Source organism: Mustelus asterias, chromosome 1 (genome assembly GCF_964213995.1).
Source record: "Mustelus asterias chromosome 1, sMusAst1.hap1.1, whole genome shotgun sequence".
In the NCBI taxonomy this organism is placed as follows: Eukaryota; Metazoa; Chordata; class Chondrichthyes; order Carcharhiniformes; family Triakidae; genus Mustelus; species Mustelus asterias.
Window position 1 is genome coordinate 50,461,890 of NC_135801.1, and position 27,845 is coordinate 50,489,734.

The following is a 27,845-nucleotide window of genomic DNA, read 5'->3' on the forward strand; positions in this document are numbered from 1 at the left end:
AGTTTCAAGATAAGGTGTCTCTCATTTGAGACAGAGTTAAGGAAGAATTTCTTCTCTGAGAGGGATTGTTAATTTTTTGATTTCTGCACCTCAGAAAGCAATGAAGGCTGGATCATTGAATATATTCAAGGCTGAAGTTGACAGATTTGTGATCTGCAGGGGAATCAAGTGTTTTGAAGGCACAGGCAGGAAAGTTGAATTACATCCACAGGCCTGCTCCTATTTCTTATGTTATCTTGGTGAAATTGCTGAAATCTATTCTTGACGAGGTTAAAGTGGGGACATTTATATGGAAAATCATGTTTGTCTAATTTATTGGAGTTCTTTGACCAAGTAATAATCAACATGGATAAAGGGGAATCTGGGGATGTGCTGTGCTTAGATTTCCAGAAAGCATTTGACAAGTTGTCACATAAAAAGAGCAAAATGCGAGTTCATTCTATTGTGGGCAACCTATTAGTTTTGATAGCTAACAGGAACCTGAAAGTGGGCATAAATGGGTAATTTCAGGTTGGCAAGAAATGATGTGTGGAGTACTACAGGGATGAGTGCCAGGGCCTCGACCGTTGCTGAATTGGTGGTGAATTTATTTGAATGACTTGGCTGAAGGGACTAAACGTATGATGACTAAATTTCCTGATGACACAAAGGTGGGTAGGAGAATAAGTTGTGAAGAGGACATGAGGAGTCTGCAATGGGATATAGATAGGTTAAATAAGTGGGGGGAAAAATCACAAGAAGTTAGTTTAGGTAAAGCAAGTGATTTGGAAGGCAAATATAATGTTGTTGTTTATTACATGGGGAATGGAATATGAAAGTAGGGATGTTTTGCTGCAGTTGTACAGGGCATTGGTGAGACCACAAAGAGAGTAGTAGGTGCAAACGGATTAAATCAGCAGAGACCTTAGTGGAGTATAGAAAGTGCAGGGGGGAAATTAAAAAAGCAATTAGGAGAATAAAGAGGGAGCATGAAAAAGCACTGGTAGGTAGGATTAGAGAGAATCCCGAGATATTCTTTTAGTATATTAACGGAAAGGGGATAACCAAGGAAAGAGTAAGGACCATGAGGGCAATCTGTATGTGGAGCCAGAGGACATTGGTAGGACATTAAACAAGTACTTCAGATCTGCCTTCACTTGGGAGAAGGAGGATGTAGGTACAGTGTTCAGGGAGAGGGACTATGAGGTTCTTGAACAGTTTGACATTGGGAGGAGGTATTGGAAGTTGTGGCGGGCTTAAAAGTGGAAAAAAACCCCAAGTAGAGTTGTATCTCAGACTGCTGCATGAGGCAAGGGAGGAAATTACAGGGGCTCTGACCCAAATTTTTAATTCCTGTCTGGCTACAGGGGAGGTGTCAAAGGATTGGAGGACAGCTATTGTGGATCCACTTTTCAAGATGGGTGCTAGAGATAAACCGAGGAATTACAGACCAGTGAGTCTCGCATCAGTGATAAGGAAACGACTGAAAAAAATTCTGAAGGAGAGAATTAATCTACACTTGGAGACAAAAGGTTTGATCAGGGATAATGTGGCTTTGTCAGAGGGAGATCCTGCCTCATGAATTTGACTGAATTTTTCGAGGAGGTGATCGGGTGTGTGAATGAGGGTAGTGCGATTGATATAGTTTCTATGGATTTCAGCAAAGCCTTTGACACAATCCCACGTGGGAAACTGATTTAAAAAAAATAAAAGTACATGGGATCCAGGGTAACTTTGCAAGATGGATCCAAACTGGCTGAGTGCTGGGAGACAGGTGGTGGTAGAAGGCTGAAGATCATTGTCCAGTGGCATACCACAGTGTTGGCTCCCTTATTGTTTGTGATATATATAAACTATATCAATGAGAATGTGGGGGTGATGATAAGTAAGTCTGCGGATGACACAAAGTTTGGCAGGTTGGTTAATAGTGAGGAACAAAGAAAAGTACAGCACAGAAACAGGCCCTTCGGTCTTCCAAGCCTGCACCGATCATGATGCCTGCCTAAACTAAAACCGTATGCACTTATGGAGTCTGTATCCTTCCATTCCCATCCCATTCCTGTATTCGTCTAGTTGTTCCTTAAATGCTGCTATTGTACCTGATCGCACCACCTCCCCAGGCTGCACGTTCCAAACATTCGGAACACTCTGTGCAAAAAAAACTTGCCTTGCACATCACCTCTAAACATTTCCCCGCGCACCTTAAACCTATGTCCCCTGGTACTTGACTTTTCTACCCTAGGAAAGAACATCTGACTATCCACTCTTTCCATGCCACTCATAATCTTGTAAACCTCTATCAGGTCACCCCTCAACCTCTGTCATTCCAGTGAGAACAAACCGAGTTTATCCAATCTCTCCTCATAACTAATACCCTCCAGACCAGACAACACCCTGGTAAACCTCTTCTGTACCCTCTCCAAAGCATCCACATCCTTCTGATAGTGTGGCAACCAGAATTGTACACAATATTCTAAATGAGGCCTAACTAAGGTTCTGTACAGCTGCCAATTTTTATTCTCAATGTCCTGACCGATTGAAGGCAAGCATACCGTATGCCTTCTTGACTACCTTATCCACCTGCGTTGCCACTTTCAGTGATCGGTGGACATGTACGCCCAGATCTCTCTGCCTGTCAATAAGCCTAGGGATTCGACCATTTACTGTATAATTCCTACATGCATTGGACCTTCCAAAATGCATTACCTCACACTCGTCTGGATTAAACTCCACCTGCCATTTCTCCACCCAAGTCTCCAGCCGGTCCATATCTTACTGTATCCTCTGAAATTCTCTTCACTATCTGCAACTCCACCAATTTTTGTGTCATCTGTGAACTTACTAATCAGACCAGCTACATTTTCCTCCAAATCATTTATATATATTACAAACAACAAAGGTCCCAGAACTGATCCCTGTGGAACACCGCTAGTCACAGCCTTCCATTCAGAAAAGCACCCCTCTACTGCTACCCTCTGTCTTCTATGGCCAAGCCAGTGTATCCATCTTGCCAGCTCTCCTCTGATCCCATGTGACTTCACCTTTTGTACCAGTCTACTGTGAGCTACCTCGTCAAAGGTTTTACTGAAGTTCATGTATATAAAATCCACTGTCTTTCCCTCATCTATCATCTTCGTCACTTCCTCAAAAAACTCAATCAAGTTAGTGAGGCACGACCTCCCCTTCACAAAACCATGCTGTCTATCACTAATAAGTCCATTTGTTTCTAAATGTGAGTAAATCCTGTCCCTAAGAATCTTTTCCAATAATTTCCCTATCACTGACAGGAAGAAGGTCTTTAGTTGCAGGAAGATATAGACAGATTGGTCAGATGGGCATAACAGTAGCAGATGAAATTTAACTCTGAAAAGTGCAAGGTGATGCACTTTGGAAGGAGTGACAAGAGAAGGGAGCCCTCAATGAATGGCTGGACACTAGAATGCTCAGAGAAACAAGAGGGATCTGGGGTGCTTGTCTACAGATCCCTGAAGGTGGCAGGGCAAGTTAATAGGGTAGTTAAGATGGCATTGGGAATTGCCTATATCAATTATGGCATTGATTATAAAAACAGGAGGTCATAAAACAGTACAGCACAGGAACAGGCCCTTCGGCCCATGCTGTTGGGCTGACCACGATGCCAAATTAAACTAATCCCTTCTGCCTGCCCTTGGTTCATGTCCATCTATTCCTTGCATATTCATGTGCTTATCTAAAAGCCCTTAAATGCCCCTATCGTACCTGCCTCCACCACCACCCCTGGCACCGCGTTTCGGACACCTACCACTTTTCTCTCACATCTCCTTTGAACTTCCCCCACTCTCACTTTAAGTGCATGATCCCTAGTATTCGACATTTCAATTCTGGGAAATTCTGGAAGATTCTGACTGTCAACCCTAACCATGCCTCTCATAATTTTATAGATTATCAGGTCTTCCCTTAGTTTCCGCCGCTCCAGAGAAGCAACCTTTGTTTGTCCAGCCTTTCCTTATAGCTCATACCCTCTAACCCAGACAGTATCTTGATAAACCTCTTCTGCACCCTCTCCAAAGCCTTCACATCTTTCCTAATGTGGTGACCAAAGTTGAATGCAGCCTATCCAAAGTTTTATAAAGCTGCTACATGACATCCTGACTCTTGGATTCAATGCCCTGACCAATAAAGGCAAGTATGCCATATGCCTTCTTTGCCACCCTATGTGGTAAAGAAGGCATATGGCCACTTTCAGAGAGCTATTGACTTGAACCCAAAGATCCCTCTTTACATCTGTTCATGGTCCTGCCATTAACCATATACTTACTCTTAACATTTGATCTCCCGAAGTGCAGCACTTCATGCTTGTCTGGATTAAACTCCATCTGCCATTTCTCTGTTCATATCTGCACCTGATCTATATCCCGCTGTATCCATTGACAACCTTCTACACTATTCACAACTCCACCTGTTTTTGTGTCATCTGCAAACTTACTAACCCAGCCACCTACATTTTCATCCAAGTCACTTACATATATCACAAATAGCAGAGGCCCCAGTACGGATCCCTGCGAAGCACAACTAGTCACCGACCTCCAGCCAGAAAAGCACCCAACCACCACTACTCTCTGACTTCTATGGACAAGCCAATTCTGAATCCAAGCGGCCAAGTCACCATTAACCCCATGCATCTTAATCTTCTGAATGAGCCTACTCTGAGGGACCTTTTCGAAAGCCTTACTAAAATCCATGTAGACAACATCCACTGCTCTACTCTCATCGATCACCTTTATCACTCCCTTGAAAAAAATCAATCAAGTTAGTAAGACATGACCTGCCCAACACAAAGCCATGCTGACTTTCTCTTAATAGGCTATGCTTTTCCAAATGCACATAAAGCCTATCCCTAAGAATCCTCTCCAATATCTTCCCAACCACTGATGTGAGACTCACCGGTCTATCATTTCCTGGATTATCCCAATTTCCTTTCTTGAACAAAGGAACAACATTAACTACTCGTCAGTCCTGTCCAATGGTTATGTTGGAGCTGTACAAAATTTGGTTAGGCCACAGCTGGAGTACTGTGTGCACCTCACTATAGGAAGGATGTGATTGCACTGGAGAGGGTGCAGAGAAGATTCACCAGGATGTTGCCTGGGTTGGAGCATTTGAACTATGAAGAGAGATTGGATAGGCTGTTGTTGTTTTCTTTAGAGCACAGAAGGCCAAGGGGGGACCTGATTGAGATGTATAAGGTTATGAGGGGTATGGATAGGGTAGATAGGAAGCAGCTTTTCTCCTTAGTCAAAGGGTCAATAACAAGGGGCCATAATTTTAAGATGGGGACAGGTGGTTTAGACGGGATTTGAGGAAAGACTTTTTTAGCCAGAGCTTGGTGAGAGTCTGGAATGCACTGCCTGGGAGGCTAGTAGAGACGGGAAACGTCACAACCTTTGAAAGGTACATGGATGAGCACTTGAAATGTCATAACATTCAAGGCTGTGGGTCATGTGCTGGAAAGTGGCATTATTGTCGATTTAGAACATAGAACATAGAACATAGAACATTACAGCGCAGAACAGGCCCTTCGGCCCACGATGTTGCACCGACCAGTTAAAAAAAAAAACTGTGACCCTCCAACCTAAACCAATTTCTTTTCGTCCATGAACCTATCTACGGATCTCTTAAACGCCCCCAAACTAGGCGCATTTACTACTGATGCTGGCAGGGCATTCCAATCCCTCACCACCCTCTGGGTAAAGAACCTACCCCTGACATCGGTTCTATAACTACCCCCCCTCAATTATCACTATCCACCCTATCCAAACCTCTAATCATCTTATATGTTTCAATAAGATCCCCTCTTAGCCGCCGCCTTTCCAGCGAAAACAATCCCAAATCCCTCAGCCTCTCCTCATAGGATCTCCCCTCCATACCAGGCAACATCCTGGTAAACCTCCTCTGCACCCTCTCCAAAGCCTCCACATCCTTCCTGTAATGTGGGGACCAGAACTGCACACAGTACTCCAAGTGCGGCCGCACCAGAGTTGTGTACAGTTGCAACATAACGCTACGACTCCTAAATTCAATCCCCCTACCAATAAACGCCAAGACACCATATGCCTTCTTAACAACCTTATCTACTTGATTCCCAACTTTCAGGGATCTATGCACACATACACCTAGATCCCTCTGCTCCTCCACACTATTCAAAGTCCTCCCGTTAGCCCTATACTCAACACATCTGTTATTCCTACCAAAGTGAATTACCTCACACTTCTCCGCATTAAACTCCATCCGCCACCTCTCGGCCCAACTTTGCAACCTGTCTAAGTCTTCCTGCAAACTACGACACCCTTCCTCACTGTCTACCACACCACCGACTTTGGTGTCATCAGCAAATTTGCTAATCCACCCAACTATACCCTCATCCAGATCATTAATAAATATTACAAACAGCAGTGGCCCCAAAACAGATCCCTGAGGTACACCACTTGTAACCGCACTCCATGATGAATATTTACTATCAACCACCACCCTCTGTTTCCTATCCGCTAGCCAATTCCTGATCCAATTTCCTAGATCACCCCCAATCCCATACATCTGCATTTAGTGTAGTTTTATCGGTGCAGCCTCAATGGACCGAAGGGCCTCTTCTGTATTGTATGGTACTATGACTCTATCATTTTGGTCTTTTTACTTTGGAAAGAATGGAAATTTATTGAATATAAAAAATAAAGAAGAAGCCGCTCAGAAAAGGTTTACTTGACTATTATTCAGGATTGTAGGGGATGGATGTTGTGAAGAAAGATTAGACAGATTGGCCCTGTATCCTTTGGAGCTTAGAAGAATGAGCTGTAATCTTATTGAAACATATAAGATCCTGAGGGACTTAACAGGGTAGATGGTGAAAGAATGTTTCCCCTTGTAAGAGTGACTAGAACTTGGGGACATAGTTCAAAAATAAGGGATCTCCCACTTAATTCAGAAAAGAGAAGAAATGTTTTGCCTCAGAGGACCATGAGTCTTTGGAACTCTCTTCCCCAGGAAGAGAGAGAGGCAGGGTTACTTAGTATTTTTAAAACGGCAATGATAGATTCTTGACTAATAAGGGGATCAAACGTTATCGCAGGGAGACGAAAATGTGGAGTTGAGGCCACAACCAGATCAACCATGATCTTATTTAATGGTGGAGCAGGCTCAAGGGGCTGAATCGCTTACTCCTGCTCCTAATTTGAATGTTCATATGTTCCGATGTTTTCTTCTATCTTTACAACAAGAGAATGACACATGGAATTAAGGGAATGTGAACATATAAAAGCCAGGTTTTTAACCTAGAGTAGAAATTGGGCAGCTGGACGCCAAGGAAAATGGTAAGCCACACCCCCCCCACCCCCCTCCCATTTCTGCCACTCAATTTCAGCAACGTCAGCTCCAGAATATTTAATATTCCCCCAGTACTGCATTGGAGTGTCACCCTAGATAGATATTTTTTGTGTACCTTATTTTTCCAGTGATCATAAAGGAAAATGTTAAAAACATTTGTCAATACTATATATGATGGCATCAGCATTGACTATCTACAATGGCCTGCAAGTGGAAATTACAGCCCACTGAAAAATGCAGTTTTGCAGTACATTAAAGTTATTCAGTTCTTGCAACAAATATGTTTTTGTCAGAATAAGTCTGCACTCCTTTTTGCCTGCATATTTGTATTCTGTCACATTTTTATCACCAGCTTTGAGATTTTGTCACCTCTCCATATTCCTTAACGTCCCTTAAAAGGACTAGGTCTTAAAGGTCACCGGATGGACTGAGTTATTGATGGACTAGTGTAAAAATGTTCATTATCGTTATTGTTTTGTAATTTTGTAATTTGTAATTTAGTTATTTCGATGTGTAATAAGGGACTTAAAAGGGGAGGGATGTAGTAGCTCGCCCCGTTAAGCAGTTAGCCCCTTTTCAGCTCTGACAAAGGGTCATCCAGACTTGAAACGTTGGCTCTATTCTCTCTCCACAGATGCTGTCAGACCTAGAGTCATAGAGGTTTACAGCATGGAAACAGGCCCTTCGGCCCAACTTGTCCATGCCGCCCTTTTTTTTGAAACCCCTAAGCTAATCCCAATTGCCCGCATTTGGCCCATATCCCTCTATACCCATCTGCTGAGATTTTCCAGCATTTTCTGTTTTTGTTTCAGATTCCAGTATCCGCAGTAATTTGCATTTACCCGTTAAAGGATGTTCTCTGAGGGAGGAGTCATGTGACCTGCTAGTCCAATCAGGGACAGAGTTGGGGATTCCTTGGGATGTGTTGCATTTTGCCTCCAGCAGTTGGACCCCAGAGCTGAGTATGGAAAGACTGCGTCAAGCACTCTGTAAATAGTTGTGATAAATCATTGTTTTATAAGTTAACTAGTTTTGATTTGATTTGACTTACTATTGTCACGTGTATTAGTATAAATGAAAAGTATTGTTTCTTGCACGCTATACAGACAAAGCATACTGTACACAGAAAAGGAAAGGAGAGGGTACAGGATGCAGTGTTACTATCATAGCTAGGATGTAGAGAAAGATCAACTTAATATAAGGTAGGTCCATTCAAAATTGAACCAATTCTTGAAGATATTAAAGGAGACACTAGCCATAATCTTCATATCCACCTTGGATACAGGGGCGGTGTTAGAAGACTGAAGAATTATAAGTGTTAAGAAGTGCAAGGATAAATCCAGAAACTACAAGCAGGTCAGTATAACCTGGGTGATAGGAAAACTTTCAGAAGTAATAATCCGGGACAAAATTAACTGCAAGTATAGATTAATTAAGGAAAACCATAAGGATTTGTTTGGGGAAAGTTGTGTTTAAGTAATTTAATTGAATTTTTGATGAGATAACAGGAAAGTTTGATGATGATATTGTACATGGACTTCGAAAAAGCATTTAATAAAGCGCCACATAAGAGGTGTGACAATGAAGTTAAAGTCCATGGAATACAAGGCACATTGGCAACATGGATGCAAAATTAATTAGCTGAGATGGAGGCAACAATTGTGAACAATTGTTTTTCAGACTGGAGGAAGCTCTACAGTGGAGTTGATAAAGGTTAGCTTTAGATTGCAGTCTTCATCACCGAATTCATCTGTAGTTTTATGTTTTTACTACAGACATTATCTAATTATGTTAGTCATCACCACAAAAATCACTTCCTGATTGCAATCTTCACCAGAAAAATCAATTTCTGATTCCAATGTTCACCTCAGAAACCATCATCTGATTCTAATCTTCACCACAGAAACCACCTGCTGATTCTAGTTTTCAGCAAATTTTTTTTGCTTCGCTTTCTACTTTATGTACAACTGATGTGGTGAAACTGCCTTAATATATTTTTGCAGATACCAATGGCTTGGTGAATCATAGAATCCCTACAGTGCAGAAGGAGACTAACGTAGGGGGGAGCTATACGATAAATAGCAGAACCATAAAGGGTGTAGATACGTAGAGGGACCTGGGTGTGCAAGTCCACAGATCCTTGAAGGTGACGTCACAGGTGGAGAAGGTGGTGAAGAAGGCATATGGCATGCTTGCCTTTATAGGACGGGGCATAGAGTATAAAAGTTGGGGTCTGATGTTGCAGTTGTATAGAATGTTGGTTCGGCTGCATTTGGAATACTGCGCCCAGTTCTGGTCGCCACACTACCAGAAGGACGTGGAGGCTTTGGAGAGAGTGCAGAGGAGGTTTACCAGGATGCTGCCTGGTATGGAAGGGCTTAGTTATGAGGAGAGATTGGGTAAACTGGGGTTGTTCTCACCGGAAAGACGGAGGATGAGGGGTGACCTAATAGAGGCGTATAAAATTATGAAAGGCATAGATAGGGTGAACGGTGGGAAGCTTTTTCCCAGGTCGGTGATGACGTTCACAAGGGGTCATAGGTTCAAGGTGAGGCGGGGGCGGAGGTTTAACACGGATGTCAGAAGGACGTATTTTACACAGAGGGTGGTGGGGGCCTGGAATGCGCTGCCGGGCAAGGTGGTGGAGGCGGACACATTGGGAACGTTTAAGACTTATCTAGATAGCCACATGAACGGAGTGGGAATGGAGGGATACAAAAGAATGGTCTAGTTTGGACCAGAGAGCGGCGCGGGCTTGGAGGGCCGAAGGGCCTGTTCCTGTGCTGTATTGTTCTTTGTTCTTTGAGACCATTCGGCCCATCAAGTCTGCACCAAAATGCTGCGCGGGCCCTATCCCCATAACCATTTGCCCTGTCTAGTCCCCCTGACACTAAGGGGCAATTTATCATGGCCAATCCACCTAACCTGCACATCTTTGGACTGTGGAGGGAAACTGCAGCACCTGGAGGAAACTGAAGCAGACACAGGGAGAACATGCAAACTCCACACAGACACTGACCCAAGCCAGGAATCGAACTCAGGTCCCTGGCGCTGTGAGGCAGCTGTGCTAACCACTGTGCCACCGGGCTGCCTTGGTTATATCTGCAGTGTTTGATCAATAACCTTTGATTATTCTGCAGCAGATCCTGCAAATATATATTGGGAAGTTATGTGTCACATTTTGTTTCTATATATTTTTGTTCTGAATTCCCTATATCTTTTAAGATGACTTGTATACCTTCACCGGTTATTTGTTGAGTGCTGTTCTTTCATCTCTAGTCATGTTTTGTTCCAGTGCCCTGTTTAATTTTTCCTGTAACTTAGAATAGTTTGGTCTGTTTATCTGTTATTTTCTTTTGTTTTCTGTCTGCTTGTGTTTTTGTATATTTTTCATAATTGAATCCATTTTAGATTTTTCAATTTCTGCTGTTGGTTTCATGTTTCTATTAAAAATGAGGAAAACAACATTAACAGTATCAGCTGCCAGAATTTATACTATTCTGAGCTTGCTGCCTTGGGAAAAGTAACTCATTACCTATACAATTCTGCTCTTATTTTACATACTTTGTACTTATGAATGTTGAATATGGATATAAACTTTTAATGTCAATTGGTCTTCCATTTGGGATAGAAATTCTCCTTAAGCAACCAGTTCTCACAAACTGAGTTTGAATTATTGGAAACGTTTTTGGCTGGATCCAGAACTAGAAAGTTTATTGATCTTGGCATGGTACTCGTACAATTGGATAAGAAGATTGAGGATTTTGGTCAAGCAATGATAAAACCTAGCAAGGTGTGTGACTTGAAGAGAAACTTAGAGGTGATATCCTTTCCAAATATCATCTGCCTTTACCCTTGTTGGTGGTAGAGGTCATGGGTTTAGGAAGTGCTGACTTCACTAAGAGTCATAGTTTTCCTTCAAAACCAAGCAAACATCTCCCAATAAGTATCATTGTTGAAGTTGTACATGCAATTGAGTTTAACCCCATAGGAAATGTTTATGTTGGTTAAGCTGAGAGGACAGAATTTTGTTGGCTGAAGTGATACTCCTGACATCTTAGAGCTTTTATCACATACCTACTTGATTGTACCTATTCATCAGCTTCAATGTCCATATCTACTGTACCATACCTGTAGTGTGCATAACCAACTAGTTGTCAAGGTTTCTTCAGCAGCACCTTCCAATCCATGATCTTGAAGGTCTAGGACAGCAATTGCATGGGAACATCATCTCCAAATTCCTCCCAAATCATCTATTGTGCCACCTTCTCAAAGGAAATTAGGGATGGTTAATAGATGCCAGCTTTTGCAGCAATGCCCATATCCAAATGTAACATTACATTCTGCACTCTCTCATTTCCTTCTCTACGAACGGTATGTGTTGTCTGTATAGCGCACAAGAAACAATACTTTTCACTGTATACTAATACATGTGACAATAATAAATCAAACCAAAGATTAAAAAGGGATAGCATGTGGCTTCCATAACCCATACTATGCTGCTGGTGAAGGAAGCAATGTATCTGTGATTAAATGCAGAAGGTTAGATAAACTAAAGATAAGAAATCAAATCATAGAATCCCTACAGTGCAGAAAGAGGCCATTTGGCCCATCAAGTCTGCACCAGCTCTCTGAAACAGCATCTTTCCCAGGCCTACCCCGTAACCCCACACGTTTACCCCACTAATCCCCCTAACCTACACATGTTTGGACAGTAAGGGGCAATATCTCATAGCCAATCCACCTTACCTGCACATCTTTTGGACTGTGGGAGGAAACCAGAACACCCGGAGGGAACCCACGCAGATACGGGGAGAAAGTGCAAAGTCCGCACAGACAGTCACCCAAGGCTGGAATTGAATCCGGGTCCCTGGTGCTATGAGGCAACAGTGCTAACCATTGTGCTGCCCGTGAGGATTATCAGTCAAAAAGTAAATGACAGTTTGCATTTATATTAAAAGCAGCAAAATGATACAAGGCACTTCACTGTAGCAAGATTTGATACGGAAACTAAGTTGCCTGCATAGATGAGCCTACAGAACCGACAGGCAGCGAACTCAGTAAGGAACAGGATTAAATGCAGATGGGAGCTGAAAAGAATGAATACAAGGATCTAAGGGGGCGATCCTGAGCCCCATTAGTACTCGCCATCCATGGGAATGGGGCGGGGGCCCAAGATCTGGTGAAAGCTGGAAGTCGTGAATTTCACTGGCAAGGTAGCAACTTTCTATTTTCACACCCACAATGGACGTGAACCTGATTTAAAGACATTTACATATTATGAAAGATCCACCTTGCTGCAAGAGGGAGAAACGGACACGGTTAGGTAGTGGCCTAGAAATGCCCTCTGGCACTGCCCCGTGGCACAGGTTAACACTTGGGAGGTAGGGATCCAATGTTTGGGGGTGGGGTACCGGCACCATCTGTATGGGTGGGGATAAAGGGGTCCAATGTTCAGGAGGAAAGGGGGAGATACCGGTCCTGATCCATCATGGGGTTCAGGGGTTAATGCTGGCTCTAATTGGTAGGGGAATTGGGGGTTGAATGCTGGCTCTGATCAGGAGGGGTACTGGGGGGGGTGGTGAATGCCGGTTCTGATAGGGAGACAGTTTGGGGGGTGAATGCTGGTTCTGATCGAGAGAGGAGGTGGTGAGTGCCAGCTCCGATCCGGGTGTGGGGTGGGTGGGGGGGAGGTATTGGGTTGAATGTCAGCTGATGGATGGGAGTGGAGGATAGCTCCTGAGACATCCATGGTGGGGTTGTGGGGAAGTTGCTCTTTGGTCTGATTGGGTGTTTTTACACAGTAAGAAGCCTAACAACACCAGGTTAAAGTCCAACAGGTTTATTTGGTAGCAAATGTCACGAGCTTTCGGAGCGCTACCCCTTCATCAGGTGGAGTGGGAGATGTGCTCACAGACAAGGCATACAGAGACACAAACTCAATTTACAGAATAATGATTGGAATGCTAATCAAGCTAATCAAGTCTTGAAGGTACAGACAATGTGAGTGGAGAGAACATTAAGCACAGATTAAAGAGATGTGTATTGTCTCCAGACAGGACAGCTAGTGAGATTTTACAAGTCCAGGCAAGTTGTGGGGGTTACAGATAGTGTGACATGAACCGAAGATCCCGGTTGAGGCCGTCCTCATGTGTGCGGAATGTGGCTATCAGTTTCTGCTCAGCGACTCTGCGTTGTCGTGTGTCGTGAAGGCCGCCTTGGAGAACGCTTACCCGAAGATTAGAGGCTGAATGCCCGTGACCGCTGAAGTGCTCCCCAACAGGAAGAGAACAGTCTTGCCTGGTGATTGTCGAGCGGTGTTCATTCAACCATTGTCGTAGCGTCTGCATGGTTTCCCCAATGTACCATGCCTCCGGACATCCTTTCCTGCAGCGTATCAGGTAGACAACGTTGGCGAAGTTGCAAGTGTATGTACCGTGTACCCGGTGGATGGTGTTCTCACGTGAGATGATGGCATCCGTGTCGATGATCCGGCACGTCTTGCAGAGGTTGCTGTGGCAGGGTTGTGTGGTGTCTTGGTCACTGTTCTCCTGAAGGCTGGGTAGTTTGCTGCGGACAGTGGTCTGTTTGAGGTTGTGCGGTTGTTTGAAGGCAAGAAGTGGGGGTGTGGGGATGGCCTTGGTGAGATGTTCGTCTTCATCAATGACATGTTGAAGGCTCCGGAGAAGATGTCGTAGCTTCTCCGCTCCAGGGAAGTATTGGACGACGAAGGGTACTCTGTCGCCCTGTCCCATGTTTGTCTTTTGAGGAGGTCGGTGCGGTTTTTTGCTGTGGCGCGTCGGAACTGTCGATCGATGAGTCGAGCGCCATATCCTGTTCTTATGAGGGCATCTTTCAGCGTCTGGAGGTGTCTGTTGCGGTCTTCTTCATCCGAGCAGATCCTGTGTATACGGAGGGCTTGTCCGTAGGGGATGGCTTCTTTAACGTGTTTAGGGTGGAAGCTGGAGAAGTGGAGCATCATGAGGTTATCCATGGGCTTGCGGTACAGTGAGGTGCTAAGGTGACCGTCCATGATGGAGATGCGTGTGTCCAAGAATGCAACCAATTCCGGAGAGTAGTCTGATGGTGGGATGGAACTTGTTGATGTCATCATATAGTTGTTTCAGTGATTATTTACCATGAGTCCAAAGGAAGAAAATATCATCGATGTATCTAGTGTATAGCATTGGTTGAAGGTCCTGTGTGGTGAAGAGGTCTTGTTTGAACCTGTGCATGAAGCTGTTGGCATATTGAGGTGCGAATTTGGTCCCCATGGCTGTTCCGTGTGTCTGGAAGGAGAACTGGTTGTTGAAGGTGAAGACATTGTGGTCCAGGATGAAGCGGATGAGTTGTAGAATTGCATGTGGAGATTGGCAGTTGTCGGCATTGAGTACTGAGGCAGTTACAGCAATGCCATCGTTGTGGGGGATGCTGGTGTAGAGTGCCGAGACATCCATTGTGACGAGGAGTGCTCCTGGTTCAACTGCTCCATGTGTGCTGAGTTTCTGTAGGAAGTCCGTAGTGTCGCGACAAAAGCTGGGGGTTCTTTGTACATTGGGTTTCAGGATGCCCTCGACGTAGCCAGGGAGGTTCTCACACAGGGTCTCATTGCCCGATACGATGGGACGGCCGGGTGTGTTTGCCTTGTATATCTTCGGGAGGCAGTAGAGATCTCCAACACGGGGAGTACGTGGGATGAGAACACGGAGGGTGCTCTGTAGGTCCGGATCAAAGATCTTGATCAGTCTGTTGAGTTGACGGGTGTGTTCTTTGGTCGGATCTGCAGGTAACTGTCTGTAGTGTTCCTCGTAATGACCTCAGACTGTGGAAATGAGCACAGCTCAAGTTTGCTGGAAAAATGTCACCTTAAACAGATTCATGTGCTGTTAGTAAGCTTAGATTCAAACTTGAAGACCACACTAAAGTACAAAATGTGAACGATGATGCCAGTATCCTTCCTTGTTTATCAGATTTGCAGAGATCAGTGAGTACTATTCGGCTCCTTGATTTGATAAATTAATTGTGCCAAGATTGCAAATTTTGGGGTTTTTGTAATTTGCAATCTGTGACGAAGGAACTGAAGAACCAGAAAGCAGTTAATGTCATTGATTTTTGATTTGATTTGATTTATTATTGTCACGTATTAATATACAGTGAAAAGTATTGTTTCTTGCGTGCTATACGTACAAAGCATACCATTCACAGAGAAGGAAATGAGAGAATGCAGAATGTAGTGTTACAGTCATAGCTCGGGTGTAGAGAAAGATCAACTTAATGCAAGGTAAGTCCATTCAAAAGTCTGACAGCAGCAGGGAAGAAGCTGTTCTTGAGTCGGTTAGTACGAGACCTCACGCTTTTGTATCTTTTTCCTGACGGAAGAAGGTAGAAGAGATTATGTACGGGATGCAAGGGGTCCTTAATTATGCTCTCTGCTTTGCCGAGGCAGCGGAAAGTGTAGACAGAGTCAATGGATGGGAGGCTGGTTTGCGTGATGGATTGGGCTACATTGACGATCTTTTGTAGTTTCTTGCCGTCTTGAGCAGAGCAGAAGTCATACCAAGCTGTGATACAACTAGAAAGAATGCTTTCTATGGTGCATCTGTAAAAGTTGGTGAGAGTCGTAGCTGACATGCCAAATTTCCTTAGTCTTCTGAGAAAGTAGAAGCGTTGGTGGGCTTTCTTAACTATAGTGTTAGCATGGGGGGACCAGGAGAGGTTGTTGGTGATCTGGACACCTAAAAACTTGAAGCTCTTGATCCTTTTTACTTCGTCCCCATTGATGTAGACAAGAAACTACAAAAGATCGTCAATGTAGCCCAATCCATCATGTAAACCAGCCTCCCTTTATGCTTCCTGAAGTCGATGACAATCTCCTTCATTTTGTTGACATTGAGGGAGAGATTATTGTTGCCGCACCCATTCACCAGATTCTCTATCTCATTCCTGTGCTCTGTCTCGTCATTGTTTGAGGTCCGACCCACTATGGTGGTGTCGTCAGCAAACTTGAAAATTGAATTGGAGGGGAATTTGGCCACAGTCATAGGTGTATAAGGAGTATAGTAGGGGGCTGAGAACACAGCCTTGTGGGGCACTAATGTTGAGGATGATCGTGGAGGAGGTGTTGTTGGCGATCCTTACTGATTGTGGTCTGTGAGTTAGGAAGTTCAGGATCCAGTCGCAGAGGGAGGTGCCGAGGTCCAGGCCACGGAGTTTGGAGATGAGTTTCGTGGGAATAATGGTGTTGAAGACTGAGCTGTAGTCAATAATAGGAGTCTGACATAGGTGTCCTTGTTATCTAGGTGTTTCAGGGTTGAGTGCAGGGCCAGGGAGATGGCGTCTGCCGTGGACCTGTCCCGGCAATAGGCAAACTGTATTGGATCCAGGTAGTCCGGGAGGCTGGAATTGATTTGTGCCATAACTAGCCTTTTGAAGTACTTCATAATGATGGATGTCAGAGCCACCGGACGATAGTCATTAAGGCACGCTGCTTGGTTTTACTTACCGGGATGATGGTCGTCTTCTTGAAGCAGATAGGGTCCTCAGATTGTTGTAAAGGGAGGTTGAAGATGTCTGTGAATACCCCCGCCAGCTGATCCACGCAGGATCTGAGTGCTCGTCCGGGTACCCCATCCGGGCCAGTCGCTTTCCATGGGTTGACCTTTGAGAAAGCTGCTCTGACATTGGCAATGGTGACCCCAGATACAGATTCATCCAGGGCTTCCAGGGTGAAGGGCATGCTCTTGCTGACCTCTTGCTCAAAATGGAAGTAGAATGTATTGAGCTCATCAGGGAGCCAGCGATTTTACATTCCTTCATCTTGTTATGTCTTGCAGACCTTGCTATAGTCGACGGGGGTCGGTGTGGCTAGCCTGGGACTCTATCTTGGTCCGGTACTGTCTTTTGGCATCTTTGATGGATCTCCTTAGATCGTATCTGGCTTTCTTGTATAGATGTGGAGATGCCGGCATTGGACTGGGGTAAGCACAGTAAGAAGTCTCACAACACCAGGTTAAAGTCCAACAGGTTTATTTGGTAGCAAATACCATAAGCTTATGGTATTTGCTGCCAAATAAACCTGTTGGACTTTAACCTGGTGTTGTGAGACTTCTTACTGTTTCTTGTATAGGTCAGTGTCGCCTGACTTGAACGCCTTGGACCTGGACTTCAGCAAGCAGTGGATATCCCTGTTCATCCATGGTTTCCGGTTGGGGAACACACGGATTTGCTTCTTTGGTGCACAGTCTTTTTTACACACTTTCTAATGAATTCAGTTATTGTACTCAATCAGGCTGGTCACAGAGTTTTTAAATATTGCCCAGTCCACTGACTCCAGGCAGCCCTGGAGGAGATCATCCAATTCCTCAGACCAACATTGCACAACTTTCTTTGATGGATTCTCCCGCTTCACTTTTTGCTTGTAAGCCGTGTAGATATCAATTCTCATCATTGCAAGACAGAAAAATGGTGAATCTAGCCTATGCATTAACATAAGCTAGTCAATGATGTCACTGAGCGATTGCAGGACATTCTTAAGGGGGAGGGGAAGCAGCCAGATGTTGTTGTACATATTGGTTCCAACGACATAGGTAGGAAAAGGGATGAGGTCCAGATGTGTGAATATAGAGAGTTAGGCAGAAGGCCAAAGTGCAGGACATTGAAGGTAATAATTTCTGGATCACCACCGGTGCTACGTGCTAGTGAGAATAGGAATGGGAAGATTAGGCAGATGAATGCGTGGCTTGAGAGCTGGTGCAGGGGGCAAGGATTTAGATTTTTGGATCATTGGGATCTTTTTTGGGGAAGGGATGACCTGTTCAAGAGGGATGGGTTACACCTGAACTGGAGGGGGACTAATATCCTGGTGGGGAGATTTGCTAGAGCCACTTGGGAGGGTTTAAACTAGTTTGTGAGGGGGGTGGGATCCAAAGCAGTAGGGAGACAGAAGAGAAGGTTGAGGACAGCACAGAAGTTAAAGAGAGCACATTAAGTAGTAAAGGCAGTGGCAGTAATCCTAGTTCCAGACAGATCAGGCAAAAGCAAGACGGAGAGCAAGGGAAGTCCAGATTAAATTGCATTTATTTCAATGTAAGAGGCCTGACGGGCAAGGCAGATGAACTCAGGGCATGGATGGGTACATGGGACTGGGATATTATAGCAATTACTGAAACATGGCTAAGGGAGGGACAGGACTGGCAGCTCAATGTTCCAAGGTACAGATGCTATAGGAAAGATACAACAGGAGGTAAGAGAGGAGGGGGAGTTACACTTTTGATTAGGGAAAACATCATGGCAGTACTGAGAGGGGATCTTTCCAAGGGTTCGGCTACTGAGTCTATATGGATAGAACTGAGAAATAAGAAGGGGGAAATCACTTGGATAGGGTTGTACTATAGGCCCCCAAATAGTCGGTGGGAAATTGAGGAGCAAATATGTAAGGAGATTACAGATAGCTCCAAGAAAAATAGGATGGTAACAGTAGGGGATTTTAACTTTCCCAACATTGACTGGGACAGCCATAGTATTAGAGGATTGGATGGAGAGAAATTTGTTGAGTGTGTTCAGGAGGAATTTCTCATTCAGTATGTGGATGGCCCGGCTAGAGAGGGGGCAAAACTTGACCTCCTCTTGGGAAATAAGGAAGGGCAGGTGAAAGAAGTGTTAGTGAGAGATCACTTTGGGACCAGTGACCATAATTTCATTAGTTTTAAGATAGCTATGGAGAGTGATAGGTCTGGCCCAAAAGTTAAAATTATAAATTGGGGCAAGGCCAATTTTGATGGTATCAGGCAGGAATTTTCTAAAGTTAATTGGGGGAGTCTGTGGGAAGGCAAAGGGATGTCTGGTAACTGGGAGGCTTTCAAAAGTGTGTTAACCAAGGTTCAGGGTAAGCACATTCCTCTTGGAATGAAGGGCAAGGCTGGTAGAAGTATGGAATCCTGGATGATTTGGGATATTGAGGCCCTAGTCAAGAAGAAGAAGGAGACATGCATAGGCAGCTGGGATCAAGTGAATCTTTTGAAGAGTATAGGGGATGCCGGAGTAGAGTTGAGAGAGAAATCAGGAGGGCAAAAAGGGGACACAAGATTGTTTTGGCAGATAAGGCAAAGAAGAATCCAAAGAGCTTCTCCAAATACATAAAGGGCAAAAGAGTAACAAGGGAGAGAGTAAGGCCTCTTAAGGATCAACAAGGTCATCTCTGTGCAGATCCACAAGAGATGGTGAGATCCTAAATGAATATTTCTCATCAGTATTTACTGTTGAGATAAGCATGGATGTTAGGGAACTTGGGGAAATACATAGTGATGTCTTGAGGAGTGTACATATTACAGAGAAAGAGGTGCTGGAAGTCTTAAAGCACATCAAGGTAGATAAATCCCCGGAACCTGATGAAGTGTATCCCGGGACATTATGGGAGGCTAGGGAAGAAATTGCGGGTCCCCTAGCAGTATATTTGAATCGTTGATAGTCACGGGTGAGGTGGAGGGTGGCAAATGTTGTACCTTTGTTTAAAAAGGGCTGCAGGGAAAAGCCTGGGAACTACAGGCCAGTGAGCCTCAAATCTGTGATGGGTAAGTTGTTGGAAGGTATTTTGAGAGACAGGATCTACAGGGATTTAGAGACACAATGACTGATCAGGGACAGTCAGCGTGGCTTTGTGAGTGCACTGGAGTTGTACTCTGAGAGTACATTAAAGGAAGCAAATGACCAATAGCTGATCTGTCAAATCCATTGTCGGAAACTGGAAGCATTAGCCTGCATCTACACTTGTGAACATTGGTAAAAGTTTCACTCCCCGCACTGATCACCAAGCATTGATTGTTAGCCACATCAGGACCTGGTCTTCCACTTCTGTGTGTCTACAGATGATCAGATTGGTTTCATCAGTACAAATTGGAGGATATTTCACAGGTTCATACATTGAAGTTGATCACACAGAACCACAACCTCAAGTTCATGGATCCAGGTGTAGTCATTGGAGACCTTCCTATCTCAAAGACTATGGGTGAGATTTGCTTGGAAATTGACAAATGCTGATGGCAAGGTGAAAGGTGACATTGAGCCCACTGACAGCAATGGTGGCTTTTCTTGCCACTTAGTGCAGCACTTAGTGCCAAAAACTTTCAACACCGTATTGTTGGCAGGACAGCCTCTGAATCATCTGTCCCACCATCACCTCATCACTCCAATCACCGCAGTGCCACATTTAAAAGCCACCCCAGCACACAGCAGTTCACTGGGTAGTGACTTCTGCCAGAAAATCTGTCCCCAAATCTTTTGACATCTCTCTGGGGAGACTCCTCATTTCAGTAGAGGCCCACCGTGACATAATCTATCCACTCTCAAAATGAAAACCTAGCAGCAAGGTCACAAACCCAGCATGGGAGTCTATAGAAGCTGTTCGAAGTGCCAACGCCCTGCAGAAGAAGACAGCCATCAACTGCTGCAAGAGGATGAATGATCTCCATTCCACCAGAGCAAGTCACTTATTTCATCACTCAACTCACACACACGCGCACATACACACACACACACACACACACACACACCCTTTACACATCCACAGGAGGCTCACTTACTACCAGCTCAAGGGACATCACCTCTCACTATCCCCACACACATCTTCATCTGCCCTGTGGGTCATGTCTTCAGCACCTCACTGGTTTCACTCACCATCCACACGTTCCAGGCATCTTTATCATCTGCCCTAATACGCATCTTGTTTACCTTCTCATGCAGACACATAAGAGGGGGAGACCCCAGAGGGACGGAGGGATGCCAGAACTCAAGGTGCTCATGGACTTTGAGGACCAAGAGATCCTGTGCTGATGAAGTCGGTAGTGATAACGCCAAGTGAGGATCCAGCACTGCATAATACATCAGACAAAAATGCTGTGTGTCATGTCTTCTGTTTCTGAAGGCCCCTGATGCACACTCCTTTGTTTTACAGGCTAACAACCTGGGGAGTCCATCAGCCAGGTCCTTGACTCCAGGTCTGACCCCAGCATGAACTCAGAGGTAGAAGAACTATCGCAGCTTTCACCCATGCAATACGTGCACCATTGTGGGACCTAGTTTTAGAGTAGTCTTGGAGTCACAATCTGGTGAGTGCAACACACTTTCAGATCCACATTAGGAGGAGGCGGGGCAGCCTCTCAGTGCCACCAGTCAGTGGAATTGGAGGCCAGGAATCTGCTCATACGGACACATGGGAGTGAGGGTGATTTAGTGGTTTGGATCAGGAATTGGCTAGCTGTAAGAAAACAGAGGGTGGTGGTTGATGGGAAATATTCATCCTGGAGTTCAGTTACTAGTGGTGTACCGCAAGGATCTGTTTTGGGGCCACTGCTCTTTGTCATTTTTATTAATGACTTGGATGAGGGCATGGAAGGATGGATTAGTAAATTTGCGGATGACAAAGTCGGTGGAGTTGTAGACAGTGCGGAGGGAAGTGGCAGGTTACAGAGGGACATAGATAAGCTGCAGAGCTGGGCTGAGAGGTGGCAAATGGAGTTTAATGTGGAAAAGTGTGAGGTGATTCACTTTGGAAGGAGTAACAGGAATACAGAGTACTGGGCTAATGGTAAGATACTTGGTAGTGTGGATGAACAGAGGGATCTGGGTGTCCATGTGCATAGATCACTGAAAGTTGGCACCCAGGTTGATAGGGTTGTTAAGGCGTACAGTGTGTTAGCTTTTATTGGTAGAGGGATTGAGTTTCGGAGCCAGGAGGTCATGCTGCAACTGTACAAAACTCTGGTGCGGCCGCATTTGGAGTATTGCGTACAGTTCTGGTCGCCGTATTATAGGAAAGCTGTGGAAGTGTTGGAAAGGGTGCAGAGGAGATTTACCAGGATGTTGCCTGGTATGGTGGGAAAATCATATGAGGAAAGGCTGAGGTGCTTGAGGTTGTTTTCGTTAGAGAGAAGAAGGTTAAGAGGTGACTTAATAGAGGCATACAAGATGATCAGAGGATTAGATAGGATGGATAGTGAGAGCCTTTTTCCTCGGATGGTGTTGGCTAGCACGAGGGGACATAGCTTTAAATTGAGGGGTGAGAGATATAGGACAGATGTTAGAGGTAGGTTCTTTATTCAGAGAGTAGTAAGGGCGTGGAATGCCCTGCCTGCAGCAGTGGTGGACTCGTCAACGTTGAGAGCGTTCAAGTGGTTATTGGATAAACATATGGATGATATTGGAATAGTGTAGATTAGAGGGGCTTTAGATTGGTTTCACTGGTCGGCGCAACATCGAGGGCCGAAGAGCCTGTACTGCGCTGTAATGTTCTATGTTCTAATGGTGGTGGAAAGGAATGGGAAGAGATATAGCCCGACACTGTCACCAATGCGTGACGTGCATGCAACACAACCCTGGTTGACCCATAAAAATTAAAATGGGACACCAGCCGAGACCAAAGGGACCCTGAAAACATCTGCAAATAGATTTCACAGGGCCACTACCACAATCCCATCGCAAAACTTGTCTGTCTGGTTATTATAGACCAGTTCACCAGGTGGGTAGAAGCGTTCCCTACTACAAATTGTACTGCTACCATGGTGGCTAGGATATTGTCAGAAGAGGTAATCCCTAGATGGGGAGTACCCCTACAAATCGATTCGGACCAAGGGACGCACTTCACTGGAAAGGTGGTAAAAACGGTGTGCCAATTAACGGAGATAAAACAAAAATTTCACATCCCTTACCACCCACAGAGTTCTGAAATGGTGGAACGTATGAATAGAACACTTAAAAATGCACTAGCTAAAGCCATACAAACATCGGGAAAAATGTGGACAGAGGTATTGCCCACCAAACTAATGAGATTAAGAGCTACCACAAACCGGACAACCGGATTAACCCCTTATGAACTAATGACAGGACGGGCGATGCAATTACCAGAAAGCATCGTAACAGGTGGGACCGATGTAGGTCTATTAAAAGATAAAATCAGGAGATATGTTCTGGAACTAAGCACCCAACTAAAAGGGATGCGCAAATTGGTAAAAAACAATCAGGAAATAAAAGACGCAGAGAGAGAGCTTGAAATACTCCCTGACACCCCAACAGTGGGAAGTCGCGGCCTAGTAAAGACATTACCTGACAAACCAGGGTTTGCACCAAAATGGAATGGGCCATATGAAGTTATAATTAGTGGAGACATCTGTGCCTGTATAGACATAAGAGGGAAAGGTTCTGGAAACATTGGACACAGCTAAAAATATACAAGGGAACAAATGAGTAACTAAATTGATGAACTAACGAAAATGCTTTCCTCAACACAGGCAAAGACTGCAAGCAAGAACAACTGGCGCTCGCGGGTTAATAGATAATATAACTTGTAAAGATGATATGAATTATAGTGTTCGGTTTGATATTTAATCGTTGCGAATATGTATATAATCGCGTATGTAACTGTGCTACTTTGCGTTGTCGCGCCTGTAAATTTAACTGGATTGGAGGATAACTTGTTTTACAAAGCTCACATACATTTACACGGGAATCGAACTGTATGTTACCCGTTAGCACAATCGGTAGAAGCCCTATTTGTAGCCACCCCTGGGTGGACCCCTCATGACTTATGTACAGTCGATACATCAGATACACCCTGTAAGGGACAAATTGGCAAATATAAAAGAGGTATACAGGGGAGATGTGTGGGACTTGTAAACCCCACACATCCTGTGTGCAGGGGGTTCCAACAGGTGAGAGGAAAAGCTTGTTCAGATACTGCAAGCTATCCGCTTTGTTTTATGGGGCGGGGATGCGGATGTGCCTATGCCTTGATCCCTAAGGCGCAGTGCGTCCGTCAACATTGTCGGGTTAGTAAGGGACAGTTTACTTGCATTTGTGATGAACAGAAGTGTCTGAATATAACCTCGGGAAGACAGCTCATTTGTGGACAATGCAATGGAACTCACATAAGCTCAGACAAATGGACATACCCATTTGATACTTACCAGGTGGTGGGATCAAACGGGGAGTCAAGTAAACCGAACAATTGGCAATATGAACAAACTCATAATCAAGACACTAAATGTTACCGGGCTAAGAAGGGATATGTGTTCCTCTTCAATGGTACTTCCATGACAGAAACACCAAACCTCCCAAACCATTTTGCAGTGGGGACAATAGGACCACTGACTGTTCCATGCCCTCAGAAGGGGCATATTCGGAGGAGAATAGTAACTCGGGCTTTCAGCAAAGAATTCTGTGCTGATTGGGAAGCCCCGGGCACAATGGGATCCTCACTGGGATATGGGTTCAGAGATATGCCTTATCTCTGGGAGGGGCAGCAGGAGTGATTAGTGCAAAGAATAGGAATCATATTGTTTGTGGACTAACAGTCCTGGGAAACAGCACTTCAAAAGCACTGGAGGCTGTTAACCAAGAAATGGCTGAACTGAGATTATATGCACAACAGACACGATATGCAGTGGACTATCAGTTAGCACAACAAGGGGGAGTGTGCACAATTATAAATTATAAACGCATAACCCATGTCACAGACAAGTCTTATAACATTACACAAGTCATCAACATCAGAGAACAACTTGATAGCTTCAGACAGGGACCCAAGAAAGGAAGTAACTGCCTGGACTGACTAGTAGAGGGGCCCTGGGAATCTTACTTATTACATGGATTGGTCATACTCATTTCAATTGTAATTGTTTGTTGTCTAAATGTTGGATGCCTAAAAGTCTGCTGCAAGATTATGGTGACAAGAATTGTGCCAGGAGCCAGTGTATCCATCGAGGAAGAATCCATGATGAAGATCCCCGAAGACATCAGAAGAAACGAAGGAGGAAAGAAGAAGATTGAATCCAAAGATGTGCGGGTTAGGTTGATTGACCAGGTTAAAAATTGCCCCTTAGAGTCCTGTGATGCGTAGGTTAGTGGGATTAGCGGGTAAATATGTGGAGGTAGGGCCTGGGTGGGATTGTGGTCGGTGCAGACTCGATGGGCCGAATGGCCTCCTTCTGCACTGTAGGGTTTCTATGATTCTATGATTCTATATATGTGAATGTATAATTGTTGGTCTGGGGATTATTAAAGTCATAATCCGGACCAAAAGTGGAGAGTGAAGTGGGGAAAAACATAAAGATGGGTACATAACACACAAAATGGCTGCCTGGCACATAAAAAGTTACCTGGGGGAGAGAGACATTAAACAGGCACTGACTTTTATGCAGACAGCTACTTGAAATTGAAACATACAGGACAGACAGTTATTTAAAGTTAAACATGCAGGGAACAAATGCTACAGTAAACAGCCAGGACTTGAGGCACTTTTAAGATAAGGACAGATCTAGGACAATAAGGATTGACAAAGAGGTTAGCCACAAATGGGAACGGGAATACATAAATGCAGGAAAACCAATTACTGTATGTATAGACCGAAACTAAGTCATTGATGGGGAAAATGTACCCATTCTATGAAACAATGCGATGTTAAAAGCCAATGTCTGTATATGTCTGGTTGTAACGATGTGTTAAACTATCGATCCTACTCAGCAATAATGATGTGTTAAATGGCTAATGTCCGGACTATCCATTGTCTGAAAAGTATAAAAATGAACCACTCCTATTGTATCATTGAGAGAAGGTAGCTGCCTAAAGTACTGCGGAGTGCCAGTGCCTTTTCTCCACGAAGCTTCGTCAAATAAAACTGTATTGTTGAAACCTCCAAGTCTGACTCCGAAGTGGCAATATTCCCACAACAGTCAACACAGCAAGGGTGGCAGCCACCATGGGAGACTTTGGTACAAGACCTTTATCCTGCACAGTGACAGAACATATATCCCATGGTGCAGGCACTTGTTCGGATCCATCAGTGCCAATGCCAGAGGATGCCAGCGCTTCTCAAACTGACTCCAGCTGCCCCTCTATCCCAAGGAGAAAGCCAGGGACTGACCCTTTGGCACCCATGGGAAAGAGGAGAAACTGGTGCATAGCTCAACTCATTTACCCAGGTGACTGCGGAGTGTCCCATCCATCCGAAACCCATCTTCCTGTGACCTCTTCAGCTCCAGCTCCATAGGCTGAAGAGGGTGACACTGCCACACAACAGGACCCTGAAAGGCAAGGTCTCAGATCTCCAGAGGACACCTTCCAAAGTTTTCACAAAACAGGGTGTGGCAGACAGCAGGCTGCCTCCACCTCCACTGTGAATGATGGGGATGCACCGTGACATAGTGACAGGCTTAGAAAGAATAAGAAGCTCTAGTTGCACAGCATGAACACGGGTATTAATGTTCACCTCTGTAAATAAACTCTCACTGATTGTATCTGTTCTATGACTCCTTGTTCTGTTGAGCTGTGATCCTTTAATCCGGATCTGAAAACCTGATTCCTGGCAAGATAAAGACAGGGTGCTCACTCCAGGACCTCCTCTTTGTGCTTTGTGCAAGGTTCTCAGCTCATTGGTGGTGTCCCTTTAGAGTGACTGAACACATGAGTCATGTCTGTATCTCATGGGGAATGAAGATGTCTCCTACAATGTACATGGCTGGCATCACTCATTCCAATCACTGTCCGTGTGTGTGTGACTTTGCACCTTTTGAGGTGAGGCTTGTCCCCCATCCCATCTGCCTCAGCCTCCAGCTCACAAAGGATGCTACAGAAGGATATAGATAGGCTGGAAATTTGGGCAAGGAAATGGCAGATGGAGTTCAATCCTGATAAATGCGAAGTGATGCATTTTGGTGGGAATAATGTAGGGAGGAGCTACACGATAAATGGAAGAACCATAAAGGGTGTAGAGACGCAGAGGGACCTGGGTGTGCAAGTCCACAGATCTTTGAAGGTGATGTCACAGGTGGATAAGGTGGTGAAGAAGGCATATGGCATGCTTGCCTTTATAGGACGGGGCATAGAGTATAAAAGTTGGGGTCTGATGTTGCAGATGTATAGAACGTTGGTTCGGCCGCATTTGGAATACTGCGTCCAGTTCTGGTCGCCACACTACCAGAAGGACGTGGAGGCTTTGGAGAGAGTACAGAGGAGGTTTACCAGGATGTTGCCTGGTATGGAGGGGCTTGGTTATGAGGAGAGATTGGGGAAACTGGGGTTGTTCTCCTTGGAAAGACGGAGGATGAGGGGAGACTTAATAGAGGTGTATAAAATTATGAAAGGCATAGATAGGGTGAACGGTGGGAAGCTTTTCCCCAGGTCGGTGGTGACGTTCACGAGGGGTCATAGGTTCAAGGTGAAGGGGGGGAGGTTTAACACAGATATCAGAAGGACATATTTTACACAGAGGGTCGTGGGGGCCTGGAATGTGTTGCCGGGCAAGGTGGTGGAGGCGGACACACTGGGAACGTTTAAGACTTATCTAGACAGCTATATGAACGGAGTGGGAATGGAGGGATACAAAAGAGTGGTCTAGTTTGCACCAGGGAGCGGCGCGGGCTAATTGTTCTTTGTTTCTCGTTTCAAGGCTTCATTCTATGATCATCTTGCTGGTGCCAGTACAGAGCGAGACTGCGGATAGTTGGGAACCTGTCTCGGGGGCA